Source organism: Dermochelys coriacea, chromosome 15, assembly GCF_009764565.3.
Source record: "Dermochelys coriacea isolate rDerCor1 chromosome 15, rDerCor1.pri.v4, whole genome shotgun sequence".
Taxonomy (NCBI): domain Eukaryota; kingdom Metazoa; phylum Chordata; order Testudines; family Dermochelyidae; genus Dermochelys; species Dermochelys coriacea.
Window position 1 is genome coordinate 21,097,872 of NC_050082.1, and position 14,992 is coordinate 21,112,863.

The 14,992-nt window shown below is 43.6% G+C and overlaps 1 long non-coding RNA gene across 1 annotated transcript in view; it reads right to left on the reverse strand.

Annotated features, from left to right (window-relative positions):
- Window positions 1–2,348: 2,348 nt before the first annotated feature.
- Window positions 2,349–14,992, reverse strand: part of LOC122456804 — a 30,019-nt gene continuing 17,375 nt past the window's right edge. The window contains exons 3-4 of the long non-coding RNA XR_006275883.1: window positions 7,017–7,103; window positions 2,349–2,559 (exon numbers count right to left, since the gene is read on the reverse strand). This is a non-coding gene — a long non-coding RNA (uncharacterized LOC122456804). The remainder of the gene's footprint in view (window positions 2,560–7,016; window positions 7,104–14,992) is intronic.

Here is a 14,992-nt window from a genome sequence, read left to right on the forward strand (position 1 = left end):
AAAACCAGTGGAATTACGGGGGTAGGGGGTGAATTCAGCCCCTAATGTTCACACTGTGCTTTCTGCTCAGGCTGCCAAATGCAAGCTTGCTGGGATAGAATGTTTAGCTGGGTTAGTTTAGCAGAACCGTGGAGATGGCTATGACCCAGGAAAGCTTATTCTTGACAGTCCTGATGTTGACAAGGGGTTTGAACTGTGCACTCATGCTTCTGACACAGGCCTGGGAGCAGAACTGATGCAAGCAGAAAAAAGCAATAAAAAACATCCTCTTGCTTTCTTAAGTTAAAAAAACCCTAATCCTCTGTGAACAGAAAGACTCTGTCATAGAAAGAGAATGTTAGACAGCCCACTTGTGTGGGCTGTCAAGCAGTTAAGGCTTTGCCTGTTTAACAGGAAGTTCTGGGTCCAACTGATCACTCTCCATTAGTGTGGCTACACAGAACAAAAGGTACCAACTCCAAACTGCTATGCTGGAGCATAGCACCGCAGGAGTATGATATGTACCAACTGTACACATTAAAGCAAAGAAAATGTGATGGCAGATGCACTGTCAAGGCAAGAAGGTTCCGAGCCGATGCATACGGATTAGCTAGTCGCTGACCCTACTGCATCAAGTAAAGGCGGGGAAAGTGACCCCAGAACCTCTTGATGCCAGTTGGCAGAGGGCACAGAAGATGCACAGAATTTTACAGGGGTTGGAGTGTTCCTATTGCTAACCTGCAAAGAGACAGTGGAGCCTGCATAGGCTGAGATGGGAGGGCTTGTGTTGCCAGTGGAGTCAGGGACCTGACCCAGGCAGGCATAGGCAAGGCTTCCTCTTGCTAAAGGCAGATGGTAGCTAGGTGCCCTAAAACCCTGGGTACCCCCAAGAAGTGGCACAGTGGCCCTGGGAAAAGATGAAGGATATTTTGAAAACGTTTCCATCTCTATAATGTTACATGGGAGAAGAATAATGCTCTTAGGCTCAGATTCTGCCATGCTTACTCATGCGGAGTAATATCCAACACCAGAAGGAGCTCTACCAGCAAAAAGGAACAAGGTACTTCTCATTGTGAACATATATAGCAAACTCTGGCTCCCTACTTGAGGGAATCATGGAGCAGAGAGGTGCTGGACCTGTGGGACTCCAACCATCCTCCTGGCATGGCAGGGCAGGATAGTTCAGGTTGGAAAGCTGAGCTTCACAGCTGTATGTACTACTGCTCCTTTGAAAGCAGCACATATCCCTGGCAACCCTGAATTCCCTTGAGCTGTTCCCTTGAGATTTTGGCCAAGTGTTGATCTTGTAAGATTTCTGCCATCCTGAAAGGTGCAGTCCTTGTGAGGCAAGCTGTTCTTGTAAGATGTTGGCAGCATCTGAACCTTATCTGGAAAACCAGGGCCTTTTCTGATTTGCACCCAACTTATGAACAAAAACATGCAGGTGAATTGGGATCCACCCCTACCCCATCCTATTCTGTGGGAATTCAGTGAGGGTGGGGCCACAAGTTTCTGAAAGTGGGAAATCAAGCCGTGCATTTGTCTCCCCTCTAGTCTGGCTGTTGTAGGGTGGTGAGTTCTGGTCCAAGAGTTGTAAGAGGAAACAGGCATAGCCTGTGAGATGCAAAATTTACATATGACATGGAGACTGATAAAGAGTGAGGTGGCAAGCCACTGTTTGTGCTTAAGTCTGGCCCTGCTAGGACAAAATCTGCACTTTCTATGTCCTGTGATGTGTGAGTCACCTGATACTTAACTTCAAAATAGCATTAATGGAAGTTCTGCTTGTGTATTCAGAAGAGAATATGAAGGACATTCCTGTTTTTCTACTAGCAGGCAAACTCTGAGCTTAGCTTTAGTTTCAGTGTATCCACGTGCTCCCTCTCAAAAGCAATCCTGATGCCAATGTGCACTGTAGGAATTTGGAGGAGATGCTATGCTTTGAAATAGAAACTTGAAATCCAGCCTAAATCCCATATAAAAGTTTGATCATGATCCATTCACTGACTTCCCCAGATGAAGTATTTTTATTGAATTTTCTAACAGCTGTCGATAAAATATTTTTGATTATTCTTTAAAGAAACTGACTGTATCAAGTACTTTCTAGAAAGGTGCTATTGTAACTCTCAGTTTATGGTATCAGGAAGGAGTAATAGGGATATGAAACCTTGAATACCTATAAAGCCTATGGATTGACTTATATTAATCAGCAAAAAGTTCCAAATTCCAACAATTCAGCCTTGCAAGACTATAAGGGAATGGAAACACGGCTTCTTGAGAGCTGAATTCTGCCACCATCACCCACACTGAGAGGTACATTATTTTGTGAGTGACCCCTGAGGGGCTCAATTCTGCCACCCCCCTACACTAATCTTTATCTCACTGTGGGTATAGAGGGAAGAATTATGCCCTTAGAACTTACTGCATGTGCATGGGGATGTAGAAGAAGGAAGTTCTATGAGTGCCCCCTGGCTGGGTGTGCGTGTGCCTGCACTCTTCACAGCTTGTGCTGCTTGAGGTGCCCTCTGTTAATCATCCTAGTGTTCTCAGGCGGGTGTTCGATGACTCAGCACTAACAATCTGTGGGTGTACAAACAGACACCTTCCAGGGTACACATCCAACAGGGCCCTTCTGGAGCCCTCAACAAAGGCTTTGTCTGCAGCCCTGTCCCTGGGCTCAGTTCTCAATTAGTCAGTCTTCAATTAGTCCAATAGGCCCTATCACCAGACCCTCAGTTACTAACAGGCAACTGAAAGACTAAAACTACTAAAACGACAGTATAAAACTAACTGTAAAAGCTATTATCTAAAAGCAGTCTCTCTGATTGTTGGGCTCCATCTCTAAGCCATGAGGCAGTGAGAGAAACTGAATGACACCCTTATATGGCCTCTCAGTGACACAGACGCACAAGGACTGAATGTGTGCCCTATGCATCCGATGAAGTGAGCTGTAGCTCACGAAAGCTTATGCTCAAATAAATTTGTTAGTTTCTAAGGTGCCACAAGTCCTCCTTTTCTTTTTACTGTCCAAAAAGATTCTGATCTCTGGCATATGAGGTACACGTGCACCAGTAATGGAATATGTATATGGACAAGCATTTGAAAGGGAACCTAATTTCCAGACAAGGCTGCCAGAACAGGCTATCCAAACTCCAAATATGGATCCTTAAATTAGCACTTAGGGCCCAACTTCCCCACTGCCTTGCTTCTTGCATACGCTAATCTGGAGTGGATATAAAATGCTAGAAAATCAGAATGGGAGCATTTTACATCCACTTCACCCAGGTATGAATGTCTGCCCAAGGTACAAGGCAGTGGAGAATCAAGTTGGCCTTCCGATGGCTATCGTATACAACAACATGACAAGTGCAGAGTTGAGAATTTAGCCCTAATTTTTCTTTTAGACTTTATGCCTTACAACATTTAATAGAAAATAATAATTGTGTGTTTTTAACTCATCCAAAATGTAATTATGTCCCTGCTATAAATGCTATATGACAGTTCTAAAAAACTTATAGAAAGTGTTGTGTTCTCTGTTGAATTGTATAACTTTAAGAGTAAGTAATTTCTGTAGAACCCTATTGGTTTCATCCCTATTAATTTCTGCAGGACTTTTCCATAACTAGAAATAATTACTTTGAAAGGTCATCTCATGCAGAAAACTCCCATTGATTTCAACAGTAGTCTAATTCAATGCAAGACTTGCAGGATCAGAACCAGATGTACTCAGAGAAGGAACTGAAATTTCAAGAGGGGTTTTTATTTGATATTGGACTTGTATATGGCTGACCACGTACAGCAAATTCTTTTGTTTGCCTTTGTATGTGCCACAGGCTGGGGCAAGTAAATCCCTTCAATTAGTTTACTATGCTTTATAGTTTATGATGATGGCACAAACATAGAGACATGCTGCAGTCTGCGTTATGCTAAAGAGGTTGTGCTTATCAGCAAGCCTGAGGAAACAATTCCAATAACTTTACTGGCATGACAAGAAGCACAACTATTGTCAAAGTTAATAAAGACTAAATCACTTCAGGAGATAGTAAAAGCCTGTGGCTGAAGTAATAGTGTGAAATTAAGGTTTATACCTAAATGTAGAAACAACGCAGATTTTACACCAACCAGCACAGCAATTTGCACAAGGTAAAGGCAGTGGTGAGCTGGAGCCGGTTCGCACCAGTTCGCTAGAACCGGTTGTTAAATTTAAAAACCTTTTTAGAACCGGTTGTTCCGGGAGGGACAACCGGTTCTAAAAGGGCTTCTAAATTTAACCTGCCCAAAGTGGCGCCTTAGGCGCCAACTCCACGGGTGCTCCAGGGCTGCAGCACCCCAGGGGAAAATCTGGTGGGCGCAGAGCACCCCCCGGCAGCTCCCCGCCCCACCCCCACCCCCGGCCCCAGCTCACCTCCGCTCCGCCTCCTCCCCTGAACGCGCCGCCCCGCTCTGCTTCTCCACTGCCCCCCCCCCCCCCCCGGCTTCCCGCGAATCAGCCGTTAGCGCGGGAAGCGGGGGCGGGGCTGAGAAGCAAGCGGCGGCTTCCAGCTCAGGCCCAGGGAGGCGGAGGTGAGCTCAGGCGGGGGGGCCCGAGGACGGCCGCCCGCGCCGCAGCAGATAACCCGGAGGGGGCACGCAGGGGAACCGCTCCCCGGCCCAGCTCACCTCCGCCACCCTCGGCCTGAGCGCGAAGCCGCCGCCTGCTTCTCAGCCCTCCCCGGCTTCCCGCCGAACAGCTGATTTCGGGGGGGGCGCAGAGAAGCAGAGCAGGGCGGTGGGTTCAGGCGAGGAGGCGGAGCGGAGGTGAGCTGGGGCCGGGCGCGGGGTGGGGAGCTGCCGGTGGGGGCTCTGCACCCACCAATTTTCCCCACGGGTGCTCCAGCCCCAGAGCACCCAGAGAGTCGGCGCCTAAGGTGCCACTTTTGATATGATCAGTGGGGGGAGCGGCTGCGCCCCCCCCCACCCGCCCCTAGGAGCCAGAGGGACCTTCGGGATGCTTCCTGGGAGCTGCCCCAGGTAAGCACCACCAGGACTCCCCACCTCATCCCCCTCTTAGGGGTGCCTCTTAGGGGTGGGGTGGGCACTCACTACGGTGGCCCACGAGACCCTCCTGCCCGGTTGTGGGGGCAGTCAGGGGACAGCACTTTTATGACAAGTCCATCTGTAATTATCATAGAACTGAAAGGGACCTCAAGAAGTCATCAATTCCAGCTCCTTGCACTGTGGCAGGACCAAGTTAACCTAGACCATCTCTGACAGGTGCTTGTCAAACTTCTTTTTAAAAGCTGCTAACGATGGGGACTCCACAACCTCCTTTGAAAGCCTATTCCAGAGTTTAACTACCAGTAGAGTAAGAATTTTTTTCTTATCTAACCTAAATCTCTCTTGGTGCAGATTAAGCCCATTACTTCTTTTCCTATCTTCAGTGGACATGAAGAACAATCTCTGTCCTCTTTATAACAGCCCTTAACATATTGGAAGACTGTTCACCGCTCAGTCTTGTTTTCAAAAGACTAAACATGCCCAGTTTTTTCAACCTTTCCTCATAGGTCAGGTTTTCTAAACCTTTTTTCATTTTTGTTGCTCTCCTCTGGACTCTTTCCAATTTGGCCACATCCTTCCTAAACTGTGGTGCCCTGACTTGGACACAGTACTCCAGCTGGAGCCTCACTAGTGCCGAGTAGAGCAGGACAATTACCTCCCGTGCCAGAATGATATCAACGTTTTTTGCAGCTGCAGCACATTGACACCTCATATTCAGTTGGTGGTTCACTATAACTCCCAGATCCTTTTCAGCGGTACTAGCACTTCAGTCATTTATGCAAGTTTTCAGTGACTCTTCCATAGAGCTTTTGGATGGCATTCTATGTTCTTGGAGAGGTGCCTATTTCAGAAGATTAAAGTCTGTTGTTTGCTTGTTTGTTAACCCTTGGATGTGTAAGGGGTTACGGTGAACTTGTAGGTCTGTGTAAGATCAAATACCACAGGGAACAAAATATTTTTTCCTTGCAATGCTCTGGAAGCTAGGGCCAGAACTTTCAAAGCAGTTTTGGCATCTAAGCAGGTGCGTCATTTTCAATTAGTTTCCTAAATGATTTCCAGGGGATAGAGCCAGGTGCATCCATGACTGCCTGGTACCCAGGGATGGGCACGCCTAATTTTGGTGCATTGTGGGCATGGCTAAAGATTTTTGTGCCTACTTGGCATTACCCAGAGTGCCCCAATGTTTTTGCAAAGTGTTCCTTGTTTTTTATTTTAGGTGAATTTGTTGTGCATTTATGACTGGTGGAAGCCACAGGCTGGCACAAACTTGCTAGAGACAGGGAGAGTTGAGCAAGCTTTTCCATGCTGCTCTGTCAAGCGATGCATGATTTGCAATCAGACAGGAGGATGGAGAGTAGAGCTCTGCTCTCCTGAGGAATTTTGTGAGGTAGACAAAAATCCCCTGGTCACTAGATGCAAATTGTTAGACTTACTCCACTGTGATCTGAATACAAGGGAAAAAAACCCAAATCACATACAAAAAGCATATCGAATGGTAGGATTGGAAGTGACCTTGAGAGGTCATCTAGTCCAGTCCACATGGCACACTCTGATGTCCTGAGCACCTTCTATGCACAAAATTAACAGGTTAAACATAAACGTTTATGAAGTAATGGCCAGTGCATACCACATGCTGTCCCCAAAAGGATATGTAATGCATTCTTTGCAAAACCAGCCACAATCCAATTAATGATTAAAGCATTTCAGCCTCCTGTCAGAACAGCCTCCTGTTTCAAATCACTCTGCAGTGAGTCAAAGGGACATTCTTCTATCTAAGAGCCCCCTGTGACCATAACTATAAATAAGCTCTTGTTACTTTCCTATAGAGATGGGTGAGTATTGGGGAAAATTCAGTGATTGTGAAATAATAGTGTGTTTTCAAATCAAAAGGATATTTTCAAATTTGGCCTCTGTATTGTGGCATCCAAATTTGCATGTGCAAAACTTTGGAACTATACATACAAGCTGTATTTGTACAGACAGTTAGGCATATTGCTTACCTTTTTTGTCTGACTTACTTGTTCTTCTATAGCTCCTTCTAGCTGAGGACTTCCAAGCACTTTGGCTAATTAAGCCTCACAACAGTCCTGTTGAGGAAGGTGAAGATTTTTACCATTTTACAGCTGGGGAAATTGAGGCACAGAAAGGCGAAGTGACTTGCCCAAGGTCACATAGTAAGTTTGGATAGGAACTGAATGTAGGGCTCCTGACCTTAAGTCCTGTGCCTTAACCACAGCATTGCCCTTTTCTTCTATCACATGTAAGGCCCAGCTTTGAGATGTGCAAAAGTTGGGCTCCCTACTACTTGGGAGAATATGTGACATGTGCTGTAGGGTGTTATAAAGGCTTTTTTGGTACTTTCCTGGGACAACTGTATTACTCACACATGGCAAAGTCTTTTGTGAGTAACTTAAAGGATAAAACCATTATACCACACTACACTATTGTGTATTTGTTAATATATATACACGCACAGTAAATGTGATGAGCCTGACGGTACAGTTTACACCATTCTTTGACATGGTGGCACAGAATTTGCTGCTGTTCCCCCATAGCCAATACCGTGGAAAAGTGTTGCTCAGAATGAAGCAACAGCTTTGGGAAATTGGCCTTTCTGAGCAGGTGGAGACAGATTTTTTTCAGAGAGCTCAGAGCCAGATTTTCAAGTGTTCAGTGGAAGCAGTGTGAGATTTCCCATTTAGGTATCTAAATAAGAGTCATATTTTTAAAAGTGCCCAGCGCTCAGGAGCTCCCATTGTGACATTTTTTGCCAGATTTTCAAAACAGCCAACATGCTGAGCTTTTCCAAAAATCTGGCTGTTTATTTGGATGCCTAAATGAGAGCTGAGCTCTTTTAAAATGTGGCCCTCAGGGCCTCATTCAGAATCCAATGAAATCAATGGAAAGATTCCCACTAACTTCAATTGGTTTTGGATACATTGAGGTAGTACTTTTAATTAGGGTGACCAGATGTCCTGATTTTATAGGGACAGTCCCGATATTTGGGCTTTGTCTTATAGAGGTGCCTATTACCACTCACCCTCTGTCCTGATTTTTCATATTTGCTGTACGGTCACCCTACTTTTAATTGCCTGTCATCTGATTTCTCAGCAATTACTGCTTTTCATACTATATGTATAAAGTCAGATTCTGAAACCCTGTACGCCTATAGGATATGTCTACACTGCAATAAAAGACACACAGCTGACTTGGGTCAGCTGACTCAAGCTCGCGGGGCTCAGGCTGAAGGGCTATAAAAGACCCTGTGAAAGGGGAGAGTCTAGGGACATGGCTACACTTGCAGATGTAGAGCGGTGTGAGTTAAACCCGCCTTCGGCGAGCGCAGTAGAGAAAGCGCTGCAGTCTGTCCACACTGACAGCTGCAAGCGCACTGGCATGGCCACATTTGCAGCACTTGCAGTGGCATTGGGAGAGGTGCATTATAGGTGGCTATCCCAGCATGCAAGTGACTGCAACGTGCTTTTCAAATGGGGGGTGGGGTGGGGTGGAGCGTGACAGGGAGTGTGTTGTGTGTATGTGGGGGGAGAGAGAGTGAGTTTTTGGGGGGCTAAGAGCATGTCAGCATGCTGTCTTGTAAGTTCAGACAGCAGCAGACCCCTCTTCCTCCCCCGCCTCTCTCTCTCACACACAGCATTCCACATTAATGCTTGCTTTGTCTCGAAGCAGATAAGCAGCCGGTTGTCAGAAACGGAGCTTTGAAAGGGCATATCCACATTCCTGCAGCAATTCAAAAACAATGACAAGAGTGGCCACTTAACTTAAGGGGATTATGGACGTTTCCGGAGGCCGATCAGAGCGCAGTAATGCAACACCTCTTTCACACTGAAACCCAGATGTTGTAGCCAAGGTGCAGCAAATGTTATTCCACTCGCCGAGGTGGAGTACCAGCAGCGCTGTAGCGCTCTACGTGCCTTGCCAGTGTGGACGGGTAGTGAGCTAGTGCATCCAGGGCTCCTTTATTGCACTATAACTCGCAAGTGTAGCCAAGGCCTCAGAGCATGGGCTCCAGCCTGAGCGTCTACACTAGTATTTTTAGCTCTGTAGCCCGAAGCCTGCAAACCTGAGTCAGCTGACCCAGGCACTGAGATTTGGTGCTGAGGGTTTTTTATCGCAATGTAGACATACCCATAGAGTAGTACCTGACTCCACTACTTGTCCTGTTGAATTCATGGTACTATTCGAAGGCAATCAGAATCTAGTCTGTAATTTCTTATTGACTGGATTATAGCTCAGATTTATAGCAGAGCTGGTCAGAAATCTTTGTCTAAACGTTTTCTGACAAACGTCATTTTCATCAAAATTGAAACATTTCAAAAAAGCATCAATTTCGACATTTTGTAAAGAAAAATCTAAATGAAGCACTTTGATCATGTTGAAACTTCTTATTTTGACATCTTTGGAATGGAACATTTTAATTTTTTTAATTTGAAACTACTTTGAGAAACAAAAAACATTTTTTATTTTAAAAAATTGTAATGATTTACAAGATCAAAATGGGAACAAATTGTTTTGATTTGATCAAAACTAACCATTTCAATTCACCTGAAACGAATGATTTTTTCAGAATTTTGTTTTTCAGTCAATTGTAAGTGTTTTGTTTCTATTCAATTTTGGAATGGAATTTTTTTTTAAATTGTGCCATTTCCCATGAAACAGAAAATATAGTTCTTGATTAGCTCTGATTTATAGTTTACTATGTACATGGAATGAATATGGACCATTGGCAGAGAAAAAGGAAACAAAATATTTCTGATGAATTATAATTTTGGGTTTTGACTACATGATTCTGTCAACAGAAATCTTAAACCGAAAGTAAGATTTAGTTATGATTGTTTTATTATTTCAAACCTGTTATGCCCAAAGCATTTCTCTGCACTTAAATCCCAACCTAAATTCCATACAACAGGCAAAATCCTACATCCAGGACTTGCACAAAACTCCCACCTGTGAAGATATGCCCCACTGTGTGTAAATCCGGTCTGTGCCTTCATTTGAAATTGAGAGTATTCAGCATATCTCAGCAGGTTGTCAACACCTCAGAGGATTGAATATCTCTGTACCTCAGTTTCCCCCATGTGATACTTACCACCTTGCATGGGGTGCTAAGAAGGCAAGTTAACTCCTGTTTGTAAAGTGCTTTGTGATCCTCTGATTGAAGACACTACAGAAATGTAAAGTATTTATTAGTATTAGTTTTCAGAGTAGCAGCCGTGTTAGTCTGTATTCGCAAAAAGAAAAGGAGTACTTGTGGCACCTTAGAGACTATCAAATTTATTAGAGCATAAGCTTTCGTGAGCTACAGCTCACTTCATCGGATGCTCACGAAAGCTTATGCTCTAATAAATTTGTTAGTCTCTAAGGTGCCACAAGTACTCCTTTTCTTTTTATTAGTATTAGTGGCAGGGACTAGCTGCTTCTCTGCTAGGCTCTGGGGCAGTGACTTCATTTTCTCTCTTCAGTGCTCTAGACCAGCTTTCATGACTGCATGCACAATTGAAAGTGGAAGTGCCAAAATCCCTAGAGAAGCAGCTGAATACGACTTAGGAGGAGAGCAGAATGTTGAAGAAGACAGGCTGGTCAGGTGAGGATTCACAATAGGAAGATTCATGGGAGAGTCATGATAGGAAAGTATTAAGGGGCCAACAAGAGAGTGTTTGGGGGAGCACAAAGAGCTCAGGATATAGTTGTCAATATAAATTCCAACCAAATAGGGACCCACTGGCTTCTCTCCAAATCAGTTCTCATTTTAGATTGGTTTAATATTTGTTTCATAACTCATCTCATTACCTGCTGTCCCCACAAATTTATACCTTGTCCTGCATATACTCAATGACGTTTCTTGTTTATGAAGCTTTAAAACTACCCATGATTATATTTGATCTTTTAAAAAAGTGTTTACTTTTAAATCATCTTCCAAGTTCCTCTCCTTTTGTATCTCCTGTGTTAACTTCAATGATCGAGCACTCTGTGCTTTAAGCTACCACCTCACAACCCTGACCTGTAGCACTCCCCATATTGTGTATAACCAGATAGAGGCCTGTGATGTTAAATACAAAAGAGAAATAAGAGTGTTGTAAGGTCATATGTTTCTTGAGTAAGGGATTTCAAAGGAAGCAATTGTTTAAAGGACTGGAAGATGACAGAAAATAATCTGTGTAATCCAACAATCAAAAAATGTATTCATTAGCACAGATAACTTTGTTGGGTGCCTCAAAAATGGAAAGGTGAGTAGTCAAACTGAGAGCAGCTCTTTAATTCCCCACATTTCAAGGAGCAAAAAATAGGCGCTGTCAGTTTGGACTATTGTAGTTTTGACTTTCATATTTCTAAACCTTAGGATTTAGATCTGGATCTTGAAAGTGATTCAGACTTTAGCCAGTTCTCCTGTCCTTAGCTGAAATACAATGTGGAGTGTTTTGAAATAATTGTGTAGCTATGACCATTCCTTCAATAAGGCATTTTCTACATGAACAGCATTCTTTGAAGTGTGGAGCCATGAAGATGGTGAAGGCCAAAGGTGAAAGCTGTGCAACAGAAGTTTACATTCCAGTCAGAGATCGAGTTGAAGGGGTGAAAGAATTAGTCTATTGATATTCAGTGCTTTGACCTGCTAACAATAGCTGTGGCACAGGGAGTCCACCAGTGGCACATCCTTACGTTGTGTGTCAGTGGAGAGAAACAAACCTTATCTGCTTTAGTTTGCTTTGGTGGAAAAATCAGCAGGCTTCTTCCATGTGGTCACCAGTCACTGCTACTGGGGAAAAATTTGTTTGTAATTTCTCCACCACTGAACTGGGTCTAAGAATAACTTAGCCACAGATCTGCAATGGGATGGGCATTTTTTTTTTAAAAAAAATGATGCTACGAAAGAAAGAGATAATAAATTAACAGGGTATTCTGAGCTGGATTTTAAAGGGCATGGATTTAGAAAAGCAACTCCCTGCTGCTTTTTTCCCCCTTAAAATAAGGAAAAAAATCCTCTTTCTTTTTGAAAGTATTTTTATTTAAAAAAAAAACCAACAATTTTTGACACTAGAGAACACTTTCCCTTGGTATCCAGCACATTTATAACATATTTATAACAGAATATTGCAGAAGCAATTTTTTGCTGGAGATTTACTGTTTACTAACATGGACCCAACCAGACTGAGCACACAGATTCAGCACAGCCAGTGGGGAAAGCATTACATCAAACTCAAGAGAACTGGGTTCTAGTTCCAGCTCTGCCACTGACCTCCAACAAGTCACTTTCTCTTTCTGTGACTTTGCTTCCCCTCCTGTCCTTTGCTTTGTCTCTTACTGTGTGTTTATAGTTTATACAGAACCTAGAACAATGGGGCCCCAATCATTGCTGGGGCATCTAGATACTACTGGTTTGTCTGTGGGATCTTAGGGTCATCTAGTTCATCCCTTCAGCCAATGCACAATTGTTCCTTATTGTATACGTGCCATCTTGTAGTCTGGTTGCCATTTCTTCATAGTCAGACATTTTGTATTTATAAAGCATGAGCTTGTGCCCTATCTGGACAAATAAATTCACCTGCCCAGGCCCCAGAAACTGTAGTCAGGGTTTCTCCCTGTTCAGAGACAGGAATGCTCAATCTCCTGTAGCCATAGAATGCTGAGTTAGGGATGCTGGAGCTAACCCCCCCAATATCTTATTCCTGGGGTAGGGTCACAGGCTCTGCCCTCCCATAATGCCATATGAGACAGTTATTCTAACGGGAATGGTACCCATGCCCAAAGATACTGTTTCTGAAGTTTGCTAAAGGGGGGGGGGGGGGGGCCATGATGCACAAACCCAAAATAACCTGTAGGGTTAAATGAATTTCACCCCTCACAGACCCACAAAGGCAATTAGTGGTACAGAGCTCCCTGGACACCACAATAGTAACTGGGGAGATGCAGCCTCTTGCGTCTCTTAGGGCTATATTGTACCCTTACACTCTGTCCTGTTTCAGAATCTGATCAGAGAAAAAAATTGAGAGTCAGAGAGCTGGCCAGATACTCCATCTGGTGAACAGGACTACAACTCCCTGCTCCTCTCCACCTACTTGCTCACAATGGGGGGGAATATAGGGAAGCAGCCTATGTTCTCCTCATCAGAGCCAGAGTCAGAACTTGAATAGGGAGTAAGGTGGGGCCTTACTCTCCCTTATCCTTTGCACAGTCCAGGGCTTGGATAGTCTCATCCTTAGTGTGTTGGAGAAGGGTAGATGATAGTCATGATCTGGAGTCTTCTGCCTGCTCATCGGGAGTGGGAGGGGGGAAGAGGGATGTCCTTGTGGGCATGTCTAATTGTAGAGTGAGCCTCAAGAAACTGTGAATGAACCTGCTAAGGATATCTCAGCCGTTATACAGACCTATCTCTAATGAAAATCAGCCAGCAATTTTAAACATGGATCTATTTGTAAAAATAATTCCCACTCACATAAGGACCAACAATGATCTTTCACTACAGCTGAAGATTTCAAACTTGCCAGTGTTGACATGAATCATGCACTAATGTAAAGCAACCTTCACAAATGCTGTATTAATATTTATTAAACAAAACATCTATAGAATGGAATAACATGCTGAATTAGCTGATTGTGAGTTGTTTGAACAAATGTGGCAGCACACTCCATCCAGTGAGTGCAAGCAGTTTTCTGAAGAAAGCCATAATACAAAATATTTCAGAGTCAAACCTGGAGATTGCTATCTCTGAATCAATCTTTGTAGCAACACCAGTTAAACTGAAGCCTGCGTTAAGTATAAGTGACCCCTTAGCATGCCACATTTAAGGGAACTCTGATAAGGAATGTGAGCTCTCTCTAGGGGTCTTTTCATCGCTGCACGTTGGAGTGGGAACCTGGATTACAGGTAAATTGGGAGGGGAAATGCCAAAACATTCTTTGCCTAATATTCTAGTACATCAAGGGTTGCCTCCAGGCGACAGCACACAGTAGGCCCTTACAAAGGTGTTTGTTCTACCACAGATTATAGTCAGTCCAAAAAAAAAAAAAAAATTGCAAAAAACATGCAATTTGTCCTTTCTTTGGTCAAAATTTCCATGGAACATATCAGATTTTGAACGTTTTTCAAGTGGCTCTCTCTAAGATAAATAAATAAGGTAGATTGTTCTGTGGTTAGGGCATTCGGCTAAAACTGGGCGGACTTGCATTCAAATCTGGCATTCACACAGGCATCCTGTGTGACTTTGGGCAAGTGACTTGGTCTCTCTACACCTCAGTTCCCCCATTTGTAGAACGGAGAAATTATTCTTTAAATATTATTCTTCTACATCGCTGGGGTGTCGAGAGGACAAATACATTACAGATTGTGACGGATTCAAATACTGAGGTAACAGGGCCCATATAAGTACCTTAAATATATTATACCTCCTTTTATTTACTATAGAAAGTACCTTAGCTGCTGCAAATGCTATGGCTGTACAATTCCTAATACTTATTTAATTATCAATTGGCTTTTTAAAAGAGCTTTTTTAAAGAGCTGTTGCTAAATACTCTCTTGATGGCAATTACTAACCACAGCTGAAATCAGCGGATTGAAAGACCAGGCCGACCCAGAGGTAGTTTTGAATATTTTTTGGACCTGTATATGCAGACTGAGCAATCGGGTCAGTGTTGGAAGAGGAACAGAACACCTCAGTTCAGTTGGACTCATAAAAAGGGAAAGGTCAGGTTTTCAACTCTTTTATTTGTCATTTCACGAAGGTTATTAATAGAAATCTGTTAAGAAATGACTACTCCTGTCATTATCTGGCACAACCTGGTCTTAGGAATGGGCAGCTAATACAGTGTAGAAAGTAGGGGAGGAGTTTTCACATCTTTCCCTCAGGCCTCCCCCACCCCTGAATTTCTTGTGGTTTTCTTTTAATTTCTCTTGTTGAAAAGACCGAGTGATCCTTTTCCTCAGATGGTCTTGCTGGAACCCCCAACAGAGTGTGAATAAT